Below are 7,054 nucleotides of genomic sequence, written 5' to 3' on the forward strand. Positions count from 1 at the left end.
TGCAAAACCATGAGTATCAGCTGGTCACCTGACCTGAGTTGAATGGGACCTTGTGTTGCCAGTCAAATGTGCTGTTTAGTACCTGTAATTGGAACAGGTGTGTTTTGTTTGTTATCTCATACTGGGATATAATTTCCCTCTGTTAAGGGAAACTGGTCAGAGGATGCTTCTGTAGCCAAGGTGAGTAGTGAACACAATTTTACCTCCATCTACAGTACAAGTGTCAAGATATGTTTTAATTTTAAATATATATATTTCTTATTAATATAGAAGCTGTGCATTGTTGAAATTGCATGTAGTTGCTCAGAGTATAGGATCCACTGGAAACCAGCATGGAGAAGTTATCTGTCCAGGATAAAGTCTGTCTTATAGTGTGTTTGGGTGAGTTTTAATCATGGTGTTTGTCGTTATTCAGTATGCTGCACTTTTTATGGGCTGTAAATATTTTTTGGTTTTATGAATAATACATCTGCCATAGTCATTTAATGCAGGAAAATGTCTCCAGGTGACATCTTCAGTCTACTTGATGAAGTTTTTACATTTTGTTTTTATCATCCAGTTTTCCTCTGATCAGTCACATATATAATTATACAGAGGTTAGGTCAATTGTTTTGTCTGACCAATAATCAGAAACACAAAAATATTTAATTTTCAAATGTGGTAAAACTGATCAAAGCAGCAAATCTTGGAATTTGAGAAGCTGAGACTGCGATCTGTTATTATTGTATATATATTATGATTTTTTTTGCAAGATTTCAGAATTCAAAGGCCCTTACTAAAAAATCAAAGGCTGGCAGTCAAGTATATTATTTAATTATATACATATTTGCACAAAATTATTCTAGTAATTTTAACACTGGGGCTGTCCTCTTCAATGCAGACTAAGAAATGTCCACACAGGTGTAGTCTGAGCATGTGGGGTTTTATTACAGATCTTTCAAAAATCAAATTAAAATTTTCATTGGGATTTATTTAAATTATGGTACAAGATTTTACCGCCATTTTTTTGAAAAAAGTCAAATGAGCACTGTTGAAAATAGCAAATATTCTGTTAGTTCATGATAGAAATTTGTTGAGATACTGACACATCATTTTCTAATTTTGCCATTTTCAGAGATGATAACTGTTTTCTCCTGTCTGTATATTTCCCTTCAGCTCTGATGTTGATGTACAGCACTGCAGAGCAACAGTACTTCACCCCAAACCAAACGAGCACCTGGAATGAAGCCAGAAACCACTGCCAGGTAAAACATGGATGTCAGGTTCATGTGCAGGAAGAGGTTGAAACTTGAGGCCACAATGTTTGAATACACTAAGCCGAGACTTCTTTCAAAAGATTCAAATTCTTTGAGCGTAATAAAAGTAAGAGATTAACTGTTAAACCTTTCACGTCCTTTCAGGAATGTTTCACAGATCTGGTGACGATGACCCATACAAACATCAGGGACATCATCCAGATAGTCTCCTCTGAAAGCTGGATTGGTCTGCGCAAGAACATCAACATCAACTCCTCTAGTAGTATGGCCTGGTCCCAGTGGGCCAACGGGGATCCCCTCATCTTCCAGAACTGGTACCCTGGTTATCCAAACCTCGGACCCTCCAAGTCAGAAAAAGACTGCTGCAGCCCCACTTGCCCCTGCCTAAAAATGACCACAACTACACCCGTGATGACATACAACAACACCAGCCCTACCTATCCCACCAACACCAATGTTACCAGTTCTATCTATCCCACCAACACCAATGTTACCAGTTCTATCTATGCCACCAACACCGATACCAATTCTACCTTTACCACCAACACCTATTCTACCTATGCCACCAACCCCGTTACTGTCTCTGTGGAAAAAGAATGTGTGGCCATGCTCAGCTTCGGGGCTTGGATTGAAAAGCGCTGCTCAGATCAGCTGCGTTTTATTTGCTATGAAGGTAGGACCCAACTAAAATATTTCATGTTTTTGTACTAGTCTCAGCACTGCACCCAAACAGTATCTTTAAAGTTAAATCTACTTGTATTTATAGCCTATTAATATTCCCCACTTGAATGTGTAAACAGTATTCTAAAAATGGTGCTCATTAAATATAAATCCCATGGTACATCTATTTATCTTAGATTTATGAATATTATAAATGATGTGTATATGCATGTTTGTATTTTTCCATCTCTACAGATATCATCACTTAGATTTATATTTACAGGATTTTTTTTAGGGCCGCACTTTTGAATTCAGTGAAATCAGTTTAAATATAGAGTCTGTTGTTGTATAGTCAAGTTTTGCAGATTTTTTAATTTTTTTTAATTAGTATTTTTATGTGTCTTTCTACTTCTGTGGGTATCTAATTTCTAAACACAGATATTTACATTGGCCATGTCAACGTGACCAATGTGACCTCAGACAGCGTCAAGTTCACATGGACCCGCCCGCCTGGTGACATCAGTAATTACCGTGTCCAGCTCCTAAGTGACCAGCCGGAACGGACAGAAAACTACACTGATTTGGATGAATTGATGTTTGGCTTTGACAACTTGACAGATGGCACTCGCTACACAGTCCGGGTGTTCCCAATAAGGTGTAATAGAGACCTCAAATCACAGGAAGCCATCTTCTACACCAGTAAGTTCAGCAGCCGACAAGTGTTACATTTCATTTTTGTTACACACTTGAGTAAATGTTTTTGGCTCAAGCGATACAATTTATTAATAATTTAAATGTAACATTCATTAGACTCATTACACTGAATATGTAATACAGCTGTAGTGGGTTTGCAAACATGAAGTTGCCTTTAAGTAGAGGTGATATTACTGGTGGTCATACAATGATTGTATATGATCAAATATATATTTTCAAAGTCGTAGATGAGTTCAAACATCCAGATTTTCACTCATCTAACGTTTTTTTTCGTGCTGTGAGAGAACATGATCGATTTCTAGAAACAAGCAAGTTCAGAAAATGCTTTCAATAATAGCAGGTGAGGAGAAATTTTGTTTGTGTGCCCTGGAAGTTGAGTGGTACTGCAGATGCATCATATCTGAAACATCCCTGGTTCAAATCTGGACCTTTTGTTGTATGTCATGTCCATTTCTCTCCTCCCTTGCTTCCTGTCAGCCTCTGCACAATTATCCGTACAATAAAGGCAAAAGCACCCCAAAACAAAGAGATATGTTTTCTGTTTTATCGAACAGATGTTAGCCCCTTGTTTAAGAATCAAAACATGTACTAATAAATTCTCTGATACTTTTTAAAAATACATAGCCTAATATAATGCACTCATAACCCTGATTTCATCTTTTTTTTTCAGAGACTTTCGAAGTCACAAATCTTACCGCCATCAATGTGACAGACACCTCTGTCTACCTGAACTGGAGCAAACCAAATGGAAAGGTTGACTTCTATCGTATTAATTACCTGGATAAAGAGGAGGACACTAAAACTGTGGGCATACAGATCGATAAGTTGCTACCTGGAGACACTTACATATTCTCCGTCCGCTCAGGAGTTGGACCAGATGCAGCTACACTGAGTGAAAAAACTTTCATCACCGTTTATACCAGTGAGTTTTATCATATGAAACTTTACACAAATAAAATGGTAGATGCAGATAAGTAAGCTGCATGTTACACCTCGTGCACTTTTTTACCTAATTTGTTTGTTTTTTACATTTTCTTTGGTGAAATTTGAAATGCCTGTTTCACATTTATCTGTTTGTTCTCTTCTGTCAGAGCCTGGGAAAGTGACCAACCTGCAGGCATTTGACAACTCTGAAACCTCACTGAAGCTCAACTGGACGCAACCTACAGGAAATTACAACAATTTCATGGTGACGGCTGCAAATGACTCGAATTTTAAGTATGTATTTATATGTGGTGAAATTCTAGTATATTTATAGTGATGTTTGTTTTTACCTGAGTATCTCAATGATAAGGACTGGGGTGATGTGGTCATTGATAGACTCACAAAATACCCTTTCCTTCCCTTGTAGAAGCCTTTTTCTTTCCTTCCTGACTTCAGAGGCCATTCCGATTTCAGTCCTATTTTATCATTTCTATCAGTGATTATAATAAAGTAACTCTAAAGTAACAAAATACAGTAGGAAGAATCATGAGCACTCAGACAATCATGCTGGTTGTTTAACATGAGTATCCACTTTACTTGGAGATACAATGAAAGAACCAATGATGTGTATAACCACGCTGGGTCAAAACTAAATCAGAGGTCAGATGAATGTATACAGCGCAGGGATTCAGTTATTATTTCACCTTTATTTTATCATTTGAATTAGTCTATCTAACTTGGAGTTCATTTAAAATTGGTATTTTCTACTCAGACTTAACTTGAGCAATGCTGCATTTTGACATCTCATGAACTTTATGGGCCTGATTTACTAAAGGTTTGCGTGTGTAAAAATGTATGCAAACTTGAAAATGCAAATTTGTCATTTGTACGTATGTTGAGCATAAATGGGCCTTAAGTAGATCACCTGCGAAATGCACGAAAACAAAATGCACCGTGCACCGTGCAGGCAATTTAGTACCTACTATTTGGGATCTTAGTAAATCAGGCCCTATGAGTACAATGCTGTTATGACTGATATGAAATGATGACCCAAGTTGTAGGCTAATAAATGTTGTGATTAATCTTTTAATTTCTGTAAACATATCACTCTGGACATGCATAGTTGGCTTTCTCAGCAGCAGTTTGAGTCACTAACTGTTTCCCTTCTTAACAGCTTGTTCAATAAGACTGTACCAAATACCAGTACACCAGTAGACAAGCTGCCAGAAGGCACCAAGATAAAACTCAGCGTGACGGCACTGATCAATTTAGGGGGATCCATTCTGAAGGGAGAGGAAGTGTCGCTGGTCAGCTACACTAGTAAGTCTAGGCTAATGCTCTGGATTTTTACTGCTTATGCTGGTTGAGATGAAAAATCAAGGTTTAACAGAATGATTTACAAACACTTTTTCTTGCTGTGCCTAATATCAAAATCTGACGTTGTGACTCCCTTATAGTACCTGAACCGATTTCAAACCTGGTTTTGAATGCGACAGCTGGCAGCATCAGTGCCAGGTGGGACCCTCCTGTGGGCAACTATACAGCTTTCAGAGTTGTGCTCAAGCTTTCTGAAATAATAATCGAAACCAACATAACAACAACACTTGAAAAGAAATTTGACAATCTGAAGTCTGGAGCCAATTACACAGTGATCGTTGAGAGCATTAGCGGACATCTCACAAGCAAAACAAAGCAAGAATCTCAATTCACCCGTGAGTCACTTTCGTTGTATTTCCCTCACTTGTATGTTTATTGTGATCATTCTTAATATTTCCATCTTGATTGATTGGTGGCACCTATAGGTACTGTGTTATTATCAAGTGCAGTTTAATAGTACAGTAAGTGCTCCTTGACAAGCTACTTTGTCAGAAATACAATAAAAAACCATTTTGTCTAATTACAGAAAAGATGTCACACGTGAATAGTGCCAATAACAGGGATTGATTTCATGAAAATAGTACAGACTATAACTTTAACATCACTTTTTGTCATTAATTTCCCTCATTGAAAACATGTGTACAATGAAAATCCTTTACACTGCATGATAATATTATAAATCACTCATTTTCTCTCTCTTGCCTTTGTTTAGTGCCGTTGCCGCCTACAAATCCCATTGTTCAGGCCAAAAATAAAACCTATGTGATCTTCAAGTGGGACTCCCCTGACAACTCAGCAGCTGCCCATTACTTTGTCAGTGCCAGCTCCAGCTTCTGGAACTGGCAGTTCAATACCACTGTTAACAGTAACACAACCAGCTGTGAAATTGGTCCTTTAAAATCAGGGAGCGACTTCACTTTCCAAGTACAAACAATGGCAGGAGATCTAAGCGCTCCTCTGACTACCAAATTTACTACAGGTGAGACACTTTAATAACACGCTAATAACTTGTCTTAAGTTTCCAGACTGATTTAGTTTCAGTTTAAAACCGTAAAAACAAACTGGCTGTTCTTGGAAAGCTTTAACATCTAAGGTTCGAGTTCTGTTCAAAAGTGTTAAATTCACACTCTGTATTGCTTGGAAATCAACCAGGATGAACAAAAGGCAAACATGAGAAATAATTGTTGAAAAGGTTGCAGTCTGGCACCGACTCTGAAATCTTGGGTGTTGGAAGTTTTCAATTTTCAAAAGAGCACCTATTGGCAAAAATATTTTAAATGGAGCTAAAGTTTTGAGTCTGACTCTGACACAGATCTCTTCAAGGACAGGCTCACATTTTTTTGAGATCTGTGCTAAAAAAGCAGTCAGGTTCCCACACGAACACTGAACGAGGGTTTCCTCGCTGTAATCACTCCTCCTGCTCATACTGGATATTATAAGATCTTCTTCAAATGTGCTCTCAATATAAGTGATGAATGACAAATGACAGATATATGTAAATGTATGTAAATATGGATTTACAGGCTTCAGCAGTCTGAGTTAGTAAAATAAAGTGGATACCTGCCACATTTACAGTCTGTATAGCAACCCCCCCCCCCCCAAAAAAAAAAGACATATTTGTGTCTTCATGGACAGTGTTTTTGCAGTGAAAGCAACTTTACATTTGTGAACCTATCCTTTAAATTGAATTATTACAAAAAGCATATCTTTGGCATTATTGTACTGTGATTTCCTATTACTTGTCAGCCAACACGTACACCAATCTGACAAAAAGATGAAAATACCTGTTGAACCACACTGGTCCAGGACGAAACTGGCTCCAGGGATCAATCTGGTATCTTAAGCAGGTGTCTGATATCTAAATTGCTTTTATACCTCACTGATATTAACTGGGATCAATGGCTGCCTTGATGCTAAAAGTCATGGTCATCATCATCATATGGTGTGTTTTGGAAAGTGTCAAACTGTAGTCTCTATATACGGCATTCTTTAGAAGTTTATATACTGTTTGCACTATATTTACATGTTTATATAACTAATAACTGTTTTTCATTTTTCCATTTGCAAATTTTACAGCATGTATATAGCTCGTTCTTCCTCTTCCTCTTCACACATCTAACACT

This window comes from Scomber japonicus, chromosome 22 (assembly GCF_027409825.1).
Source record: "Scomber japonicus isolate fScoJap1 chromosome 22, fScoJap1.pri, whole genome shotgun sequence".
Taxonomy (NCBI): domain Eukaryota; kingdom Metazoa; phylum Chordata; class Actinopteri; order Scombriformes; family Scombridae; genus Scomber; species Scomber japonicus.